At 31.6% G+C, this 23,540-nt stretch overlaps 1 long non-coding RNA gene across 2 annotated transcripts; it reads right to left on the bottom strand.

Annotated features, from left to right (window-relative positions):
• Positions 1-5,466: 5,466 nt before the first annotated feature.
• Positions 5,467-21,639, bottom strand: LOC114747786 (uncharacterized). 2 transcript variants are annotated; one of them, XR_003740411.1, is made up of 4 exons: positions 21,630-21,639; positions 11,800-11,806; positions 6,748-6,754; positions 5,467-5,616 (listed from the first exon to the last, which is right to left on the bottom strand). It is a non-coding gene; the product is annotated as an uncharacterized LOC114747786 (long non-coding RNA). The 2 variants fall into 2 exon arrangements; XR_003740412.1 differs by lacking the exons at positions 11,800-11,806; positions 21,630-21,639 and adding an exon at positions 9,658-9,667.
• Positions 21,640-23,540: the final 1,901 nt, after the last annotated feature.

Below are 23,540 nucleotides of genomic sequence, written 5' to 3'. Positions count from 1 at the left end.
GGTTAGCGAGTCTAGCCAAACTCTTTGGTCTAGTGCGACTCTTTAAACGTTAGTTGTAAATGTTCTGGTATTTTAATTTCTAGTTTTTTTTATCTCCCGAAATTCAAAAGAACTTTTTATAACTTTCATACATGCATATTAGGTTCCTCTTAATTCATGAATCCAAGTTATTAAGTAGTCTCTTCGGTCCTCTATATAGAGCATCTTTTAGAAGGTGTTCTTAATTGGTTGTTTTCACAAGGCATTTCATTGTTTTTAGCAGTATTAAATTTTTTTTTTATAGATGCCCTTATTTAATTCGGACAATGAGAAAGAGAAGAAATTAGTATGATGTTAGAGTTTAGTGTAACTAATAAGGATAATATCATTAATCACGTGAATTTTATGATAAGTTTAATGTTTTATTTATCGTTATTCATTTTTAATTGGAAATGACTTAAATTTGGAATGAAGGGAATATTAAAACATTCATGTACCAGGGAGGGGGTTTATTTATTGGATCTATATGATAACAGTCAAAGAAATAACAGACCAATGAAATTTATTTGTACAGGAGAATTAAGAGTTCTTATACAAAGAATATATAATTTAAATATTTATTAATGTACTTTTGATTCTACGTTAATTTGATAGGCATAGATCAAAAAACACCGTAATACTCTATGATATTTTATCTTCTTAATTTTCATTTTTAAGAATAAGTTTTAATTTAGGCTAAAGTATACATTTGGTCCTATAACTTTGTATTAGGTTTCAATTTAGTTCCTTAACTTTAAAAAGTACTATATTTTTAGTCCTTTAACCCTAAAAATTTTTTTTAAAAAAATGATGATATTAAGATCTTAAATGTTGATAGAATATTCTTAAATGCTAACATATTAAGTTTAATTACAAAAAATCATCATTAAAGTCTAATGATTTTAAGGTTAAAGGATTATATGTATGCTTTTTAAAGTTAAGGGACCAAATTAAAACCTTATACAAAGTTAAAGAACCAAATGTATACTTTAACTTTCAATTTAACATTCATTGTTTCAATGCATCTTCTTTGTTTTCTATGTTTAATATTTTTTATAATGTATATTGAAAATTTTAGATGTAAAATAATTTATATTGAGAAAAATATTAGGAAATAAATAAAAATTAAGTACATTCATTTTTTTTTCACATTTAATGTCATTGCATAACTACCATAATGCATTATACAATTTTATATACTAGCACTCAACATAAGCAAATGGGCCAATACATAATTAGATACACAGTGTTATAAAACAAAAAAACAAAAACAGATACATAGTACTTTAAAAATTTTAAATTACTTGCACTTATTTTATTAAAAGTCATTCTAAAAAAACCTAACCCTAAATTGATTCTCCCCTACCCAAGCACCACACATGCGCCGCATATTACTTGTTGAGCTCTATTTATAACTTATTGATCAAATCCCTTTGTGTTAGAGCTGATCCCCCTTTTATTCTCTCCTTTTGTGTGAGTATTTGTTCCTTGGCTTGTGTTTATGATTGGTGTCTCTCTGCTACTCTCCCTTGGTGACAAGAATATTAGATCAATTGATTGTATTAGAAAGCGTGAAGTTCCTTTTCGTTCTCTCATTTTGTGATAGATTCCTTGGTTCTTGTTTGTGGTTCGTGGATCTCATCAGCAGTTCTCTCTTGAGACTTGCAAAGTAATGGTGAACTACTTAGATATGGCTTTATAGAGTTATCATAGAAAGGTGTGTTTATGTTAAATACATCAACTCTTGAAATTTTGTTTAGATCGTTTATGAAATGCTTTGTTGGCGGAAAGCCCGTTGTGCAGATTTGACATCAATGCTGTGGGCACTCCTTTGTTGAAAGGCGCATTAATGGTTATTTTGCTTTTGCACAGATCTCATGAGAGTTCTCTCAAATTTTTGTGATAAGTTTTGTCGCATCAATTAGGTGGCTCTCTAAATCGCAACCGCAGTCTCTTTAGTAGCTATGGTTGGGAACTAAAATTTTCCTTGTTCAAATGATAGTAGTGTCATTTTTCTATTTTCTTTGAGTTGTCTTGGTCCTATTTAGTTTTAGGAATTAGGAATTTATGATTGGATTCGGTAAGACTTAGTGTTGTTTTTGGCTTAAATCTGTGTCTGGTCTATGTTTTCTTTTCTTTTCTATTTTGTTTGATGGATTTGACAAAAATCAATTGATCGTATTGGTATTTTCTTTTTCTTTGTACAGTTGTCAATGGAGTCTCAGAAAGCTTATGATAATGATGAAGATCAAGAGGGGAAAAATTTTTACTTGGAGCCTTACGGAGTGTCTATGTTTGTTGATCAGACCAATGGAATACCAAAGGTATATAAAATAATGAGTATTTCAATTCTATATTTGTTGACATTGAGCCTTGGCGACCATTGATTTCATTTTTTGTTTAGATATATTGCAAGTTTTTATTGATTTGTGCGCAATATTTTTTGGTGGATATGGTGGTATCTTTTGGGAGAAGTAGAATTGGTAGGTCATAAGCAAGGTCATATATTCTTGGGTCCTAATTCAACCAAGTAGAGCCTCGCAAATGTTATGGTAAAACCTTCATGAAAGTATTCTTTCTCCTAAAGCTTATTTTTTTTACGAAATATATTTCCCTACAAATGTAGATGTTTCATTTTGATTCAATAATGTAACTAGTAATTAAATTGTCCAACTAAGAAAAGAAACTGGATTTTCTTGGTATGATCTAAAGATTATGAAGGTTCTTTTATCATTTCTTTCCCTGAGATCCTCATGTAATAATATGATTATGATATTGATTTGTTTTAATTATATTGAAACAGTCATACTAACAGTTTTTTATGATGATAAACTTTTTTAGATCCTATGCAATAATGTTGGGATTGAAAACTTAATCATTCCCTCCATTCAGGAGCGCAGCAGCATGTGGAAAGAAAATTTGGATTTGGTGATCCAAGTCTATAGAGGGTTAAAAAGAGAACTTGCCTCCTGCAATATTTTTTTTTTGGTCAGCCTTTAATGCTGTGCAAGGATTTCAACATACAAATAGCAGAATCAGGTCAAGAACTTTCTTTTTCTCTCTCCCTCTAGCATGAAGTTTTGTTCCCTTGTTATTTCCTCACTCTTATCTTCCCCTTTTGCAGATGGTGGTGACAAAAATGAAGTGAGACAAAGTGACATTCAGAATGTCTAGGAACCTCAAAATAATTTTACATACAGTACTATTTATCATATCAAGAGGAGAAAAATACTTATGTTGAGCCTTGTGGTATGTTGATATTTGGTTATCAGATCAATGATATATCAAATGATTCAAAGGTATATGAACGAATATTTCAATTCTGTATTCATTTATAATATATATATATATATATATATAATCATACAGTTAAACCTTTGTACTACTTAAATCAAGAAATAAGGCTTATTGATATATTATTTCCTTGAAATAATATAATATAAACTCAACAAATAGAATGTAGGATGTAGAAGACAATGACTCTTTATATTTTGGTTTGTACTTCACAGATATACGGAGACAATAAAACTAGTATAAATTCTATATCTTTCTCCTGATTGAGAAAAAGTGGTTCAAGCAATTATATCCCATGGATTTCCAAGCATTATCAGGTGCATGCTCGTGAAGATGAATACTAAAATCATGAAGTCCCAAGAAAGTTCATGTTGAAGATAAATATCAAGACAATCTAGATATGCTTCATTGAAACTAAGCCATAGCTTATTAATATTTGCCTGGCACATAAACAATATACAAGCGGTATACCAATGGTTATGTCATTCCATATATCCATTTTGCTGAGGATGATGTGAAGATGAATTCAAGCGGTTTTAGGCAACGGAGTACTTTTGCATCTCAATGCATATTAGTCTAACTTTTACCATACTTCCCTACAAAGCAGACATTATGTAAATTTTCTTGAATGCTGCTCTCCCTTGCCTTTTCTCTTTGTCTGTCATTGTTAAATGGGCAGCGACCTGAAATAATGGACAATTAAGAATGAAGGAAAAGAATGACGTAGATGTTGCCACGCACGTTGACAACATTTTTCTTGCAGAGTATGAACACATGCTTAGAGGATGCTCTAAGATGGAAGCAATGCATAGATTTATTGAGGAGCATATGAGAAAGAAAAGGGCGAATGGAAAACCATACAAAAGATGGAACAATATGGGTTCATTCGAAGCTTTGGCGTTTGGGAAATCCAATATTGGCTGTAATGAGAATAGGAAACCGACAAAGTTGATTGTAACTTGTAAGTGGGTCTTGTTTGTACCAATTCTTTCAAAGTTGTCCGCTTTTTTATTATTAAAATTCCAAATTAAACAAAATATTATATCCTGAAAGATAACGCATGGTTGTAAAGTAATTTCGAATGTCACTGTTAGTTTATAATGTTAATGCGTTTGCTAGTAACTCTTGCTATAGAGATTTCTTTGAAATCCCACTCTTCTTCCACAATGAAGACCGGTTTCTCCCTAGAACGAAGGCTAGGAGGTTGAAGGTGCAGCATGAAAGACTGTATGCTTTGCTATATATTTTGAAGAAAACTTGTATGTCTAATATGATTGGGTTACGATCGATGTGTAAATGTGCATGACTTATTTCCTTTTGTATATCGTGTAAGTCAATAACCAAGCATGCTATTAAGGATAGGTATATGCAAGAACATATATGTGTGCAATTAGTATTTAAAGGATGCAAATTATGGTGCAGTAGGATAAACACTACAAAAAATTTGACTTTTTTGTCACCGCTGAAGTCAAAAAGTCGCCGCTGAAAAATTTCAGTAGCCACATTTTGTCACCATCAGGTCGTTGCTGTAGCGGCCATGGTTGAAACTTATCAGCGGCGACATAATAAAGTCGCCACTGAAAGCCCATTTTCAGTAGCGACTTTAGTTTCAGCAGCAACCGACAGTCGCCACTGAAAGATGATGACTTTGCCATATAGTAACGTCGCCACTAAAACATAAGAATTGGCGGCGTCTAATATCACCATTGATTGAGGATTCAGTGGCGACAATATACATCACAACTAAAAGCACAATCAGTGGCGACAATATACGTCGCCGTTGAAACCTCAATCGGCGACGACTGTATATGTCGCCGCCTATTACCTTTTCAGCGGCGACAAAATGTCACCGCCAATTACCATTTTCATATACTAAGATATATTTATTGTACAATTTTTTTATTTAAATTTCTGATAAATATGATTGTAAATTTTAATAAAAATAAAGTAATTAACTTACAAATATAATATATTAAATAATACGATTTACAACCATCAAAGTGTTTTTTATGTCCTTAACAAAAATAAAAATTGTTCAATTAAAAGATACATTATATAATGGAAAAAAAAATTACTTAGAAGGATCAATACTAGGGACGTTAGAAGCAAGAGTATCCACAAGAGCATTTAATTGCATCTTTTGCATAAAAGCAGTGAACTGAGCTTGTATTCTCTGCTCCATCAATTGCTCCATCCTTTGTTCAAGTTGTGTGCGCTTTGCTTCCATCTTTGCTCGCTCTGCTGCACGTTCTGCTTCCATTTTTTCTCGCTCTGCTGCACGTTCTGCTTTCATCTTTTCTCGCTCTGCTACAAGATTTGCTTCCATTTTCTCTCGCTCCTCTTGAAATCTTCTTTCAAACTCTTCATACAATTGGGTGCGCACATTCTCAAGCGAATCACTAGATTGAGTGTGAGGTCTCTTCCTTCGAGGCTCTATTTCATAACCTTTTCCTCTAACATATCCTGACCTCTCACCAAGAACAGCTGTCAATATCTCATTAGAGGTCATTCGAGTATCACTCTCTAAGGATTGCTGCTGAACGAGCTCATGCATGCAATCCTATAATTTCAAATTACAAATAAAATTAATGAAAAAAATAAAGTTATTTAATTAAACATAAAAGATAAATATAACATATACACAAATCTCTTCAGATTGTGGATCTGCCCACTCTAACTGGCCATCTACAGTCTTCCTAGTATGTGTTATCTCCCAAACCTGATCTGGGAGCACAGGTTGTCCAGTGGTGGGGTCTCTCTATAAAACATAATATACAAAAATAACAAATCTTGGAAAATGAAAAAATTGATAAGAAAAACAAAGTCAAGTGTTCAGCAACTTACTACAGAGAACTCAACCTCTGCAAATGATCGGGGACCACATGTATGCTTTGTCACTTGTTTTCCTCGGTTTTGTGTGTTTCTAGCACTTTTATTCTAGATCAAATTTGAGTAACTACTAAGTATATTGAATAATATAACTATATTATCTATTTAAATGGTTAGTATTTAGTAAGATACCTTAAATGGATCTGATTGAAAATATGTCAATAACCACTTCCAATCTTCAAAACTTACACTTTGAGGTGGATTTGCCAACCTTTCTTCATCAGTGTCAAATTTCTTATAGTGGGTATGCAAGTTGGTCTTCCAATTTCTGAAAGCATTTTGTAATGTAGTCACTATCATTTTTTGAAACTTTTCTTCATTTGTTGTAACAGCAGGTTGAAATTTTTCCTAAAATAAAAATCAACATCAACATTAGTACTTGTCTTGAAAGCATAAATAAAGTAAGATATATATTTACTAAACATAAATTGTACCTTCACTTTTAGAATCATGACATCAATATAATTTGTGTAAACATTCTTCCATTCAGCACAATCCTTCAAAGATATTATGGTTCTAACAACATAACCACAATAATTAGCTAACTCTCTTGCTCCTGGCCCTACTACTCTTGTCATGTCATCAGTAAAAGTAAGCTGAATCTTTGCTCCAAATTTAGTCATTAAGTCCACATTGAGTGACTTATAAACTCTTTTACCTTTCTTAATTATATTAGAAGAGCCTATCATTCAAGTGAAAAAATAATACAGTCAAAAGCATGTGATGTTGATTAGTTACTTGTATTATATAAAAGTAAAAAAAAATTTACCTGTACTACTGTTTTGAGTAGGGGGAGAGTCGGCAGGCAATTCCTCAAATTGTGCTTGTAATGATTGAGGTGAAATGATATGTCTAATTGCAGGGGTAGAGTTATTACCTCCATTACTTGTGCTGCCATGTCGTGTGAAGGAAGAGCTTCTCCCACCTCGTCCTCTCTTTAGCCCTGACATATCCTGCAATAATGAACAAAATAATTATTTTCTATGATAATACAAACTACTCTTTAAGAAAATAGTACATATTAACAAAAATTACAAAATCTAACTTGTTAAGAATATATTACTAAAAACTACCATTTATAAGGATTGGAGTTTCATTCTGTTGAGTCCTCCGTAGTACTATCACTTGTATCATTATCTTCTATTTTATCTTCTATGTCACTTTCTTCTTCAGTATCACTATCATCACCATCAAACACATCTTCTTCATCACTATTTCATGAACTAGTGAATTAGATTCACTATCATTAATAAATCCAATCTCCATAGTATGAATATTATTTCTTTGTGATGGTTCTCCTACTTGAATGAAGGTTTGGGGTTGTACATCTTCTCCACACAAGTCAATAAAGATATCATGTTGTATAAGACTTGCATTTAAGTCAATCACCAATTGTTGATAAGGCTCTTCATCAATCAAACATATAATCAAATAAGATTGCCTACAATACATGACTCTATTTTATATTTTAAATGGCTTTGAATGACAGTCACAATGAACTTTGAAAAAATATAATTAAGCCAAACACATTCACAAGTAAATTCCATTCTCATGAACAATTATTAAGAGACCTCCCAACTAAACCGTACTCCATTTTCCATATACATAGAAGTATTTTCAAGCAATGCCCAGAAGACACATACCATTTAAGAAGGGCATTGTACACTTGCAGTTATAACCCAAATGGAACATGCATTTATGAACATGTTTAAACAATCACATCAAAGCTGGTACGACAGGATATCATCGTGCTCATATCTTCTCACCCCAAAACGTAACCAGGTCTTATGATTTAAACATATATTACAGTGAACTTCATTAATCTCTCATCACATCACATGGCTACAACATCAAAATTTCTGTGCCAGCCAATTAACACTAACCAACGTTTTAAGCATTGAAAGGATAGACCAGCACCAAACTCTCATTGAAACGCAGTTGAAGTATCACTTTTAAAATTCAGAGACAGCGACCCCCCAACACATTACACTACTAAGCTGTCTTATCTAATTTGTAGTCCGACCTCACATGCAGGTTAGCGAAAATTTCAGGGGCATTAAGATTTATTTCATTAGATAGCGACACATTCTTGCTTGGTTTCAAATTTTCACCGATGACCATCTGCAGAACTAAGTTTGAAACCATACAAATTAGATAAACCACAGATACCTCCAAATAGTATTGTGACTGTTAGAATTACTTGTACTGGCCACAGGTTGCTCTTCATAAAATGAGTTGTTGGAATTAGCATCAGTGGTATTTATAAGTAGCCAAGTTCAAATTTTTTTGTGGTTTGCAAAGCTTTCTCTGCCCGTGGGAAAGATCTTTTCTAGGAGGATTTTAGTCTAAAGGTAATTTTTCATTGATTATCTGCAGATTATATTAAATCTGAAAGGGAATTTAAAAAAAAAAAAAACACTACAACGTAACTCTCAATGAATAAAAAGAACAAGAGGAGATAACGGAACTCACATAATCAATCACAGCAAACTAGTGAAAAACGCAAATCTGAAAACGCAGAACAAGCTTTGCTAGCTTTGACTTTTGTCTTTTCTCAAGCTTTGGCTTGGCCTTCTGTAACCAAAAAGAAGAAGAAGAGTTTAGTTCCCTTGCTTGAAGTGAGAAGAAGAAATGAAAAAGACGAGACTTTGTGATGTTTTACCTGATTCGCTGACTTTACTTCCCTTGCTGCGCGGCGCTGGCCAGTGAGTGCACGGAGGGAAAAATGAGGCAAATGAAATTTTCAGGGGATGGGGTGGGTTAAACGAATTGTTTTAGGTTTCAAAATAACAAAGTTTATATAACGAAATAATCCAACAAACTCACCAAAGCGTGTGGCTTCACCGGCAAGGGGGGCGGCTTTTACCAGGTCATGCGTTCGAATCAGGAGATGATTAGTTTGGGCTTTTTTTTAACCTTTTTTGTTCCAACCAGGAGTTCATTGGTTTGGTCATTTTTAAACGTTTTTAGCCAAAATGAACGTGTGAAGAATAATTTGCCCATTTGTCAGATTCGAACAGTAGACTTCAAGATTAAAACAAGCATAGGCAGCCAATTAAGCTAGCAAACTTTGATGAAACCGTTGCGGCAGAAAGTATATATATAACGTATAGCCGTAAAAAATATTAGATTTGTATAAAGTTGAATGGATTGAATTATTATTAATAACCCACAATAATTACATAAGAAACTGATGCAAGAAACAAAGGGAGGCATAAAATTAAAGTAAATTTAGATAACAAACAAAGTATGGATCTGCAACCCGACTCATTTAGGCATTAGTGGGTATTGCAAGATTTCATAAGTATATTAGATTAATCACATTTTAAATAAAAAATATAAATAGTAGTAATATTTAATTAACTACATACATTATTTTATTAACTATATCTCTCACATATATTTTAATTAATTATATTATCTCCTTCAATAACTTTATTTTCAATCCTCTCATACATATGTTCATAATCAATATCATTATGTCAATTAAGTGTGCTCACAAAAATTTAATTATAATAATCTCCCTCATATATTTAATTATGTTATCTCTTTCAATTATAATGTCCTTCTCTCTCACACACTTTATCTATTTTCCAATTATATTTACATTTACCTCTCACACACATTCTATCTTTCACTACTTTCTCCATCACTCAAACTTACATACTTTCTCATACATGCCTCCGCTTCATTTCTCTCCTATGTACATACCTTTCTAATTCCATCTCTCAAACAATTTAATTATAGTATATGTGTTTTATACACACTCTAAACTCTCTTCCTCTCCCTTTCTCTCTCAAACACCACATTATCCTTCTTTTAGTCTCTCTCTAACACAACAATACATGAAAAAACAATAATTATCAAAGTTACTTAAACAAATAAAAGATTATAATATAAAATTTTTACACAAAAAATTAAAAATGGTTATAAAAATGTGAAAAAACTTTCAGCGACAACAAATCATGTCGCCACTGAAAGCGTGATTCAGTGGTGACGAAATGTCACTGCTAAAAGGGTGTATCATATTGTCGCCGCTGCAAGCATGATTCGGTGGCAACATATCAGTCGCCGCTGAAAGGGGTATCAGCAGCGACAATATCAGTCGCTGCCGATACACCTTTCAGCAGCGATATTGTGTCAACGCTAAAAAGACATCCAGTGGCGACAATCGTTGTCGCCGCTGAAACTTTACACTTTCAGCGGCTACAGGCTTTATCGCCGCTGAAAGCTACATCTACAGCAGCGACAATAGGTTGTCACCGCCATTACTATCATTTTTAGTGGCGACAACAAGTGTCGCCGCTGAAAGTTATAGTTTCAGCAGCGACTTTTTTTGTCGCCGTTGAAAGTTGTCGCTGAAAATCCAATTTTTTGTAATAAAAACACCATTAATGAGTACTAATATTTGAATGAAGTAAAAACAGGGCAAATAACATTGTATGACCATGAGAAATTCCCAATTGAATAGTACACATGTAAAACTTTAAAACAAGCCCTATTTTACTAAAATTAAATGTGTAAATTGAAGGATGAGTTTCTAAAGTTACAGTAAATAATATGAAAGCGCAATGAGAAGTACATCTGCGGTTGTTCTAGAATGATTGGCCATGGAACAGCTTCAAGCTGTATTTTTGCTCCGTAGAGTACACTAAGAGCTTCGAATATATACGTGAACTGTTTTATTTTAATTTTTTTAGAATTAATTATTATTTTGCAATTTTTACCAAAAATTAGTAAAGTTACCAAATTTTCGGCTGGAAAGAAAAGGTTACCAAATGAATAGTACAATTGGGATTTGCTGAGTACTAGTGTAATATGTAATAAAGATTCTATCAGTTTATTTATTCATTCATTCATTCATGTCGATTGGAAAGAAGTTTGGATATTGATTTAACTAAAGTTTTGATATTGATTTAACTAACATTTGATTTTTCTCATATCATCCGCTAAATTTAGTGGTCCGATCCGAAGAATAATGATAAAATATTACCCTTCAATCTCATATAGCCAAAAATTGGAAGATGTAGTTAAAAAAAGATTGTAACAAGCAAGGATTTAAATGTTCAATCATAAACTTTAATTCGAGTAATCATGGCAAATCAAACATGCATAGCAACCAACACAACATTAGCATTGAAGTTAACAAACTTTGCTATTTCTCCATTACTTAAATACTTGTGCTTTTCTTCATTTGTCTCTTGAATTTTTATGGGCACTTTGTAATATAAATTCCAAAGCCTACACATAATATGGCATATTTCATGTTATAATCTAACTGGAAAAAAAAACTGCGATATATAAATTAGGGCAACATAAATTAAACCTCCTGTTAAACCTTTTCTAATCCTAATTTTGAATTTTACTCTTATTTATTATAAAATAAACCCCACGTGCTATCCCCCATAATTTTTACATGTAAAATTAATTTTTATTTTTAAACTCCAATTAAAAAATTACATTCCTCCTACTGAATAGCCAAGGGAGAAACATAAGGGATTTTTTGGCAAAAAAAAAAGGAAGAAAAACTCTATTTTAAGTTCTAATGATCTAACTCCGTCTCGCTAAACATGCCATCAAGAGATATTTAGGAACCACAAATGATCTTGGATGGAAAAACTAAAGAGTATGATGAATTTAGAACAAGATATTACCTCTTGCAATTTGATCTTCCCCTCTTTCTTGTTCTCCTCTTCTTTTTCCGCTTCCTTTTCTCCCTCACTTTTTGTCACTCCCTCTTTTTCCCTTGCTTCAGCCAAGACAGGGAGGAAATTAGGAGAACTAAGAGCTTATGTGGTCTTAAATCCATTTATCAATTCGATTTAATAATGTTTCTTAATATAATATTTTGTGTAATTGCTCTGGTTTTGAAGTAAATTCACTTAAAATATTTATCAAAACCAGAATTTTTATTTCTGAGGCACAAAACCAATTTCAAAAATTCATAAAAAATTCCACAATAATTTTTTCAACTTTGTTTCCAATTATTTGATGTCTCCTAATATTTTCGTAATTAAGTTGCACTCATTGTCGGTTAATTAATCGAAATTGTGCAAAATAAACAAATATTCTTTTTGTTTTTTTATAGATATTTTCTTCATTTTCATTTCTTCTAAGCCTCAAATATTGTTCAAGTATTTTTATCTTTTTTTCATACTTTTCAGGTAACAGTTCCAAAATTTTTGGCATATTTTTACAAATTACTCTTCATACAGCTCAAAAATTTTTGAAATTATGCTTTTGACTCAGCTAGAGTCTAACCTCAAAAGTTGTCCCCTTTGTTTTTTGCATTTTATTTAGCTCATAACCAAACTTGATTCTTTTTGGCCTTTGTCTGAGAAGGCGAGGTGTTACACTGCAAAAAATTTGATAATATATTGGGTTTATGGGTTTAGACTATATATATATATATATATATATATATATATATAATTTAAAGATTTCTCAATTTTTCAGCACGTTTCTACTTAAGCCAAAACTAGTTTGGGTTTCTAAAATCCATTCTAGTTCTTGTTCTAATTATGTGTTCTGGCTCAAATATGGCAGCTCAACTCTAGTCCAATCAGGCTTAATCATTAAAGCAACTTTATTATCCAAGCCAAATCGTTAGTAATTATAGTTGCACTGTCTGGTCTTGTATGACTTTAATTATTGATTGTTTTCTAGATGTTTTTTATCTTCCAAAATTCAAAGAAACTTTTATGACTTTCATAAACCATTATATATTATTTTCCTCCCAATTCATGAAGCCAAGTTATTATGTACTCTCTCTAGTCCAATATATAGAGCATCTTTTAGAAAATGTTCTTGGTTCTTTTCTTAAGGTATATCATAGTTTTAAGGAGTATTAATTATTTTATCTCATAATTGCCCATATTTAAAGCAATGAAGAAGAATATAAATTAATATGATGTTGCAGTTTAGTATAACTAATGAGGATAATATTGTCAATCATTTGGATTTTATGATAAATTTAATGTTTTTAATTATTTTTGTTAATATTTGTGTTCATCTAACTTAGTTAGAAATGACTTATATTTCGAATGAGAGGGAGTATTGAAGCATTCATTCACGTAACACAGGTGGTTTATCTATTGGGTTTATATGAAAATATTTCAGGAGAATGACATGCCAATCAAAGTAATTTGCACTTAATAAGAATTAAGAGTTACTCTTCTGATTCTAAATATAAGACCCTTATACTAGTACGTATAATGGTCTTATATTAGGACCGGAGGAGTATTATAAATGTGTGTGCATCAAAGGATAAGGAATTTAAGTATTGATTAATGTACTTTTTGATATGGCGTTACTTTCATAGGAATATATGGACACACGACATAATAGTTTACAATATTTTATCTCCTTAATATTTATTTTTATTGTAATTTTTATCAAACTGCACGAATAACAATATAGTAGGAAACAGATACCAAAATTGTAAGAGTAAGTTTTAGTTTGAGACTCCACTACAAACAAATAAAAACAGCTCATTCATGGTGGAGTTAGCTATCAAAAATTATTTCATCACTAATTTCTAATGGATTAGCAATAGAAATTCTGTCGCTATATAATTTACCGACGGATTAGCGATAAAATTTTTTTTCTTGCTCTTATTAGTAACAGATTAGTCATGAAATTCTATACTGTCACTAAATTCCATCAAAAAATCCATTGGTAAGCCAATATTTTGTTGGTAATTAGCAACGGAATAATTCTGTCACTAATCTATTGCTAATTAGAAGATGGAATTGAAATTTTGTTGCTAAGCCAATTAGTGACAAAAAAAATTTTGTTCCAAATTCTTTCGCTAATCAATGTTTTTTTCAGTGAATTCAATGCTTCAATATATGTTCAATGTCTTTCTACATTTAGTATTTTTTTAGAATGTATATAGAAATTTTTAGATGTAAAAGAATTGATGTTGAGAAAAAATAATAGAACATAAATAAAAATGAAATATGTATTCAATGTTTTCCTACATTGAATGTCATTACGCAACTACGGTAATTCCTTATACATTTGTATCTACTAGCACTCAACATAAGCAAAGGGGATGGTACATAATTAGATAACTGATGTATTGAAAATGTTTAAATTACACGCACTTATTTCATTAAAAATCATTCCGAAAAAAACCTAACCCTAAATTGATCTCTGCCCCTAGCATGCCGCATCTGCGCCGCACATTGGTTGTAGAGCTCTATTTATAACTCATTGATCAAATTCCTTTGTGTTAGAGCCGATCCCCCTTTTCTTTCTCTCCTTTCCTATGAGTATTTGTTTCTTGGTTTGTGTTTTTGGTTGGTGGTCCTCAACTACTCTCCCTCAGTTACAAGAATATTGAATCAATTGATTGTACTAGAAAGCACAAAGTTGCTTTTCGCTCTCTTTTTTTGGAACAGATTCCTTTGCTTTTGTTTATGTTTTGTGGATCTTAGCTGCTCTCTCATGAGTAAGCTCGAGGTGAGACTATAGGCAGTGATGTTAATGGAGGAATCATCATCTCTTAGACTCGCAAACTAATGGTAAACTCTTTAGATCTGGCTTTATATAATTATATTAGAAAGGTATGTTTTTGTTAAACTCATTAAGTATTACAAGTTTATTTAGATCGTGTATGAAATGCTTATGTTGGTAAGCTTGTGGTGCGAATTTGACGTCGATAATTTGGGTGTTCACTCGTCAAAAATGGTTCATGGTCAAGCTATCTTTTGCATAGATCTCATGGGTGTGTTCTTAAATTTTTGTGATAAGTGTTGTTGCGTCAATTGAGTAGCTCCATATATTGCAATCTCAATCTTTGTAGTGGTCGTAGCTGGGATCTAAAATCTTTCTTATTCAAATTACAATGCTGTCCTTTTGCTGTTTGATTTGAATAATCTCGGGTCTCATTTGGTTTTTGCATTAGGAATTTATCTTCTCTTCTATTTAGTTTGATAGATATAAAAAAAAATCAATTGATTGTGTTATTTATTTGCCTTTCTTTATATAGTTGGCACTGAAGTCTCACAAAGGTTATTATGATGAAGATCAAGAGGATAAAAATACTTACTTGGAGCCTTATAACATGTCTATATTGGCTTATCAGATCAATAGAATGCTAAGCCTTGGCGACCATTAATTAATTTCATTTTTGTTTAGATATATTGCAAATTCTAGTTGATTTGTGATTTTCTTTTTGTGTGGATACGGTGGATATCTTTTGACAGAGATGGAATTAGTAGGTTATAACTAAGATCATATATAATCTCTCGTATCTTACTTCGACCAAGTCGAGTCGTGCAAATGTTATGATAAAACCTTCAAATATCAAGTTAAATTTCCCCAAATATGTAGCCATTGACATTCATGAAAGTATTCTTTCTTAAGCTCCCTATTTTTTTTTTTTTTTTGGAAAGAAAGCCAAAATTGTAGATGGTTCATTTAATTTAATGTCGTAGCTAGTAATTGAATTGTCAAACTCGAAAAAGTAATTGGATTTTCTTAGTCTAAAGATTATGAAGTTTTTTTTTGCCCCCTTTGCGTGAGCCTCCTCATATAATAATATGATTATGATATTGATTTTTTTTAATTATATTGGAACAGTCTTTGATAGATTTTGTGGCGATAATGTTTTCTAAATCGTGCGTTATAATTTTGAAATCGGAAACTTGATCATCCCATCCATTCACGAGCATGGCAGAGTGCGTAAAGAAAAGTTTGGATTTGGTGATCTGAGTGCGCATAGGGTTGAAAAGAGAATTTCCTCCGGCATTTTGATGTTTTTGTCAATATTTAATGCTGTGCAAGGGCTTAACCATACAGATAGCAGAATGAGGTTAATAACTTTCTCTTTTTTTAATGTTCTGCAAGGACTTAACAGTACAGATTGTACAAAGTTTTGCTCCTTATTCTGTCTTCACTCTTATCTTCCCCATCTGCTGATTGTGGTGACATAATAGAAGAGAGACAGCAAACTGACATTCAGAATGTTGAGGAACCTTAAAATAATTTTCCATATGATGCTATTTATTACAGCAAGAGGAGAAAAATACCTATGTTGAGTGTTATGGCATTTTGATATTTGCTTATCAGACCAATGATATACCAAAGTTACATTAATGAGTATTTCAATTCTATATTCATTTATATATATATATATATATATTCAAGCCATAGAATTAAACCTTCTTACGACTCAAGTAAGCAACTAACTCTGGTTAATGTATTATTTCTTAGAAATAATATCATGTAATCTCAACAGGTAAAATGTAGGAAGTATATCAATGGTTATTTTGATGGCCATGTTACTTTACAAATAATTTAAAATATACTGGATTTATGAGAGTTTCGATTTTTTCATTTTTGAAAGCTTTTTCAAATTTTTTTAGCATTTTTGTCATCAAGCGAAATTTAGTTCGGTTCTCTGAAATCCATTTTGATTTTTGCTCAGATTCTGATTTTTGACTCAAATATCTGGGTTCAATTTCAGTCCAACAAAGCTGAATTATTAAAACAAAAATATTATTCAAACCAAATCATTAGCGGGTCTAGTCAAGCCACCTAGTCTGGTATTACTCTGGTTTTTAATTAAGAATAATATTATAAATCACTTGAATTTTATGATAAATTTATTGTATTTAATTATTTTTATTGATACATGTGACCATTTAGTTAGAAGTTACTTGCACTTCGAATCAGAGAGAGTATTGAAGCATTCATATAGCATAGAGGTGGTTTATCTGTTGAGTTTATCTGATAATATTTTAAAGAAATAATATGCCAACCAAAGTAACTTGAACTTAAGAATTAAGGGTTGTTATAAATGTTATATATAAATATATATATCAACGGATATTCAGGCAAAAAAAAATATCAACGGATATGAAATTTAAGTATTTATTAATGCACTTTTTGACACTTCCAATTTTAAATATAAGACCTATTTTATTACTATAAAGTAGGTGTTATATTTAAAACTAAAAGAATATTATGTTAATTTCATAGGCATAGATGAAGACATGCTGGAATATTTTATCATATTTTGTCTTCTTAATATTCATCTTTATTATAACTTTTACCAAACTTCGCGAATAACAATATAATGGAAGACAAATGCCAAGATTGTAAGAATAAGTTTTAGTTTAAGATTCATTGTTTGTGGAGCTCTATTTGTATCATTGATCAAATCCCTTTGTGTTAGAGCCGATCCCCCTTTTCTTTCTCTCCTTTTGTGTGAGCATTTGTTCCTTGGCTTGTGTTTTTGGCTGACGCTTCTCAGTTACTCTACCTCAATGACAAGAACATTAAATAGCTCTTGATTGATGTATTAGAAAGCGCAAAGTTCCTTTTTGTTCTCTCCTTTTGTGAGGATCTCAATAGCTCTTTCATGTATAGTCTCTAGGTGAGAGCATAGGCCTTATAGAGTTGTAATCGAAAGGCATGTTTTTGTTAAATTAATTAATTATTGAAATTTTATTTAGATCGTGCGTGAAATGCTTTGTCGTTGGTAAGCTCGTGATGCAGATTTGATATCAATGATTTGGGTGTTCCTTTGCCATCTTTTGCACAGATCTGATGAGTATGTTCTTAATTTTTTTTTTTTTCCTTAGTAAGTGTTGTTGCATCAACTAGGTGACTCTCTGAATCGCAATCTCAATCTTTATAATGGCTGTGGTTGCGATCTAAGGTCTTCCTTATCCAAATTAAGGTGGCGTCATTTTGTTATTTGTTTTGACTAATTTTGGATACTATTTGGTTTTGGGATTCGGAAATAATGACTGGGTCAAGTAGGACTTTGTTTTGTTTGGCTTTAAATCTGTGTTTGGTCTATGTTTTCTCTTTTTTTTTTTCTATTTAGTTTGATAGATTTAACAAAATCAATTGATTGTATTGGTATTTATTTTCTCTTTGTACAGTTGACAATGAAGTTTTTTTTTTTGGGCAAAACGACAATGAAGTCTTAGGAATCTTATGATAATGATAAATATCAAGAGGAGAAAAATACTTACTTGGAGCCTTATGACATGTCAATATTTGCTGATCAAATTAATGGAATACCAAAGGTATATGAATGAGTATTTTGGTTTTATATTTGCTTCAAGCCTTTGTAACCACTGATTTCAATTTTATTTGGATATATAGCAACTTCTAGTTTATTTGTGGTTTTTTTTTTTTTTGGTTTGGATACGGTGGGTATTTTTTGAGAGAGGTAGAATTGGCAAGTCATAAGCAAAGTGATATATATAATCTCTTGTATCTTAATTCAACCAAGTAGAGTCATGCAAATGTTATGGTAAAACCTCCGCACATGAAGTTAAATTTTTCCCAAGTATATGGCCCATTTTTTGAAAGAAATATAATTCCAAACAAATGTTGATGTTTCGTTTTGATTCAATACTGTAACTAGTAATTAAATTGTCAGACTCAGAAAAGCAAGAGCTTATTTGGTAAGAAGAATTGGTTGGAATGGAAAGAAATGAAAAAGAATAGAATGGAATAGGATAGAAAATTTTTGAGCGATAGCGTGTTTGGTAATCACATGAATAGATTTAGTAAAAAAATTTTATGTTTGGTTGGATGAAAATAAGTTAGAAAATTATGCAATTTACCATATTATCCTTAATCAAAAGAATATCATATTCCTAAGTAAAAAATTTTAACTGATAGAATAATAATATTATTAAAAAATTCAATAATTCAAAAACAATAAATGAATAAATTAAATTATAGTAAAGTGTAAATTAAATATAAATATTAAAGCTATGAAATTATTAAAAAATAATTAAATAAAATATATTAAAGAGAACAAAATACTCAATTTGGATATTGAAAAAAATATAAATATTACACAAAATAGATTATATATCTTGATTTTGTATTATGAGAATGGGAATTTTTTTTCAGTTTGTTGTTTATATTTATGAGTTGAGCCTTTTTTATTTTATAGACAAAATTTATATAATATATTCTAAGCTACTTCTTATTTTCTCTTTAAATCGTAAGATGCAATATAATTTTGGATCTATGAATCACAAATTGCCTCCTCTCACTCATGATTGGAGCAATCCAGGAAGACGGGGCTTCATTAAACCAAAATTTCTAGAATAGCTAGCCAACATCCCAATTATTTTATTAACTAAGAATATATTTCTTAATTTAAATACAGATAAGGCAAATGAAATATTATAAAAGTCACTAAACCTAGTTTGTAATGCAATAAGACCCATTCAAAAAATAATTTTATTTATGTCTGGTGAAATTTAAACTTTAGTAAATAAAAAAAAAATAACAACCAAATTTTGATTTTTGAATTTGATGCAACAGATTCAAATTTTCTGAAATTAAATTTGAATTTGTTAAAAAAATCAAATTTACTTGCATCACATTTGAATTTGCTCAAACAAACTTGCATTTTATATAGCAACGAACTTGATCATCACATGAGCAAATTCACATTTTCTGCAGCAAGTTCGAATATCGTCCCATCAAATTCAAATTTGTTTACCTCTGTTCACCTCTGTTTTTTTAACTAAAAACAGAGCAAACAAAAAAAAATCAGCACCATAAATATATCTTAGAACAAGTTCTTTGGTTACTATCTGTACCATTTTGGTATTAATAATGAAGCAGTACGCCGCTATATATATATATATATATATATATATATATTCGATTTAATGTAGGACAACACTGCAAAATGCAAGTTTGGGAGCTGTATGCGTTTTACAATAATTAATAACTTGGACTGAAAACTAAAACGCCCAGAGTATCTATGTTTCCCGTTAATATGCCTCTAACATAAAAATAAAAGGGGAAGGAACTGGACCTTTACATCGTATTAAAGAGAAGTGTGATTGAGGTCTTTATACACACACACATATTTATATATCCGATTTGATGGTGCTTTGAAAGGGATATAACCAGCTTTCATACTTTTCGTGGAGGTTACGAACCATATGCCCAGCATTTTATTCAAATTTGAAGGCTGAAGTGGTCTTTGTCACTTTTTCCGTGCACGACTGAAAAACAGTTCGCACCAAAATGGGCAGGAACCCATTCTCCCTTATAGGCTGGAAAATATAACGCCGCCGTAAAAAAAAAAAAAAAAGTAGGTTCCAGGAAGATTTGTTTGCCAAACGTGCACAACCTATGGAAAATCATGATCCATTTCCCTCACCAAATTTCCAGCCTACCAAACGCGCTCTTAGGATTTTCTTGGTATGATGCAAAGATTATGAAGGTTCCCTTTTTTTCCCCTCATTTCTTTGCCTGAGCTCCTTATGTTATAATTTGATTATGACATTGTTGATTTGTTTTGATTATATTGAAATAGTCTTTATACTAACAGTTTTTATGGTGATAAACTTTTTTAGATTCTGTGCAATAATTTTGAAATCCGAAACTTGATTATCCCATCTATCTGAGAGATCAAGCGACAGAATGTGGAAGCAGAAGTTTGGATTCAGTATGAGCATGTATGGTGCTGAGAAGAGAACATGCCCCATGCATTTTGATGTTTTTTTTTTTTTAATATTTAATGCTGCGCAAAGACTTAGCCATACAGATAGCAAAATTAGGTCGCCAAATTGGCATTCAGAATGTCGATGAAGCTTGTGTCAAAATGATTTTACATATATGATACGATTTAATATATCGAGAAGAGAAAATTACTCATAAGTTGAGCCCTATGACGTGTTGATGATGTTTGCTTATCATTACAATGATGTATACCAAAGTCATATTAATGAGTATTTCAATTTTATATTCACACGTATGCATATTTATGTACATGTAAAATCATACAGTTAATCTTTATTTTTTACAACTCAAGTCAGCAAATAACTTATTATTTCTTTGAAATAATATCATGTATAGTCAACACATAGAATGTAGGACGTAGAAGACAATGAGTCTGTATTTTTACATTACCTCTATAGATAAACAACTCCATAAAAAAGCTACGAGAAATTCTAAGTCTTATGCTCTTGAATGAGAAAAAGTGTTTTAAGTAATTCTATCCCATGAATTTCTAAAACTTATCAAGTCCATGCTTGTGAAGATGAATTCCAAAATCATGAAGGATCGAGAATATTCATGTTGAAGATAAACACCAAGACAATCTAGATACGATTCGTGGAAACTAAATTATAACCTATCAATCTTTGCCTATCAAATAAACAATATATAAAAGGTATATCGATGGTGATTTCAATCCATATACTCATTTTGAGGAGAGCGAGGTGGAGATGAATTCAAGGGGTTTTAGGTGATGGAGTAGTTTTGCATCTCAATTCGTATATGTCTAATTTAGTTTTCTCTACAAAGCAAACATTATGTAAATTTTCCATGAATTTATAACAATCAGATGTATATTTAAATAGTTGCCAAAAAAATGTATATTTAAATAATTAACAATATTTATATTAGATAATATATTGTACAACCATGTATATTTAGCATGTATTTTGATTGGGGTTAAAACCAGCAGACGTGTCTTGGGCAATGTGAAAAGTCAATTGGTGGTAAATAGGGGAAGTCCTTACAAAGAGACTACGTGGTTAGAGAAATGTATTGTAAATTGAGAAATGAGAAGCAGTCGAAGGATGGGATTTGGAGCTGAGGGAGATTTGCAGGTGGAAAGGACCTAGAATGATTCACATATTCCTAGGGATAGCTGCGCATGGTCAATTACGCATGACTGCTAGAAGAAATCGTTTGATGGGTGGCTCAAGTACCTGCTTTAGATGTTGCCGGTTGACAGAACGTTTATTGCATGTGTCGAGAGATTGTAGCTTTGTTCAAGCTATATGGATGTAGCTCAGTGTACTAGCAATCGGATCCCCAGGCATGCAAAAATCCCCTTGAGAAAGACAGTTATTTCTCCAATTCCATAGAAACCAACAAGTAATACCAAAACTGATTTTCCACAAAGTCCTTTCTAAGCAAAGGTTTTGAGAAACTAGTCGAAATCTTGTAACAAAAAGAACTCAGACAATATATAGAGGTTTCATTAAAAAAAAATGTTGTTATAGTGTATCAGAATGATGGATACTGTACAGCAAAAAAATCTTTGTATTACATTAAGTGATCTGAACCAAAACTGGGTGGGTTAAGGTGAGTGTGGATGGGGCTTCAAAAGGACAGATGGGGGTGGCTAGTTGTGGAGGTCCGTTTCGCACAGAGGATGGAAATTGGATTAAGGGCTTTGCTAAAAAGCTGGGTAAATGTCTAGCGATGACAGCGGAACTCTGGGGCGCTCTAATAGGTCTACGAATTGCAAGAGACAGCAACTTCAGGTTTTAATACTTGAAAGTGGCTCCTCTTCTATGGTTAGCGTATTACGGCGATTACAGGCTGGTGAAATTTTTGATTCTAGCCTGCCAAGATTAATTCAGTTAGAGTTGAAAAATCTTTCTATTTTACAGATCAATCATGTGTTTAGGGATGGTAATACGTGTGCAGATTCCCTACCTAATATGAGTGTTGTACAGGATGAGGAGTTTGTCGGTTTTTATCTGCCTCCTCATCCATGTCCCCCCCCCCCCCCCCAAAAAAAAAACAATGTTCCAAGTGAATTTTCTTATAATCCCACAAATCACGAATTATGAAAAGAAAAAAAATAATCAAGAAAAATTTGTGGGATGTGAGATTAAAAAAAAAAAAAGGACACTTGAGATAATTTTATTGGCAAAAGCATGATAACGCGATGCTCGAGTAGTATGTATTTTTTTATTTTTGGGTCAAAATGCTCTAATAGTATGTAAATATTTCTTGAAAAGATTAATATAATTTTTGGTCTTTCAAATTTATTTTTATTTTGGTTTTGATTTATCAAGTTTTAAATCATATATTTTGGTTTTTCAAGTTTCTTTCCATTTAAAACATTAGTCTTTATAATTTAATAAACATTTAAACTATTTTACTCATTAAATTCTATAATTTAAAATTTGAGAGCCTAAAATTAAAATAAGAATAAATTTAAGGCATAAAAAATTATATTAACAAAGTATAAATTAAGTTGTATCAGTAAAATTTCTCCACGCTTGACTTGAAGTAAAGCTTGACTTGAAGGGAAGGAGAGAGCAAAGGCGCTCTCATCCTGCACTCCTCTCCGCGAAGAAGACCTAGGAGGTGTTTGGATAGAAACCAAACCATGGTTTTAAAAGTGTTTTTATTGATTACGAAGTAAATATGTGAAAGAAATTATCTCATTTTGCAGAAAAGTGCTTCTGAAACCGCGGTTTTGAGAATGCCAAACACCCCTTAGTGGAGCAGCCAAAGCAGGACTGCCCTTTTCTTCTACCTTGCTTTTCTTAGTTGATTTTCCTGCTGATTTCTTAGATTGGATTCAATGT

The sequence above is a fragment of the Neltuma alba genome, unplaced genomic scaffold (genome assembly GCF_004799145.2).
Source record: "Neltuma alba isolate B1F8T4 unplaced genomic scaffold, ASM479914v2 tig00000908_pilon, whole genome shotgun sequence".
In the NCBI taxonomy this organism is placed as follows: domain Eukaryota; kingdom Viridiplantae; phylum Streptophyta; class Magnoliopsida; order Fabales; family Fabaceae; genus Neltuma; species Neltuma alba.
This window is presented reverse-complemented; position numbering and strand designations above follow the sequence as displayed.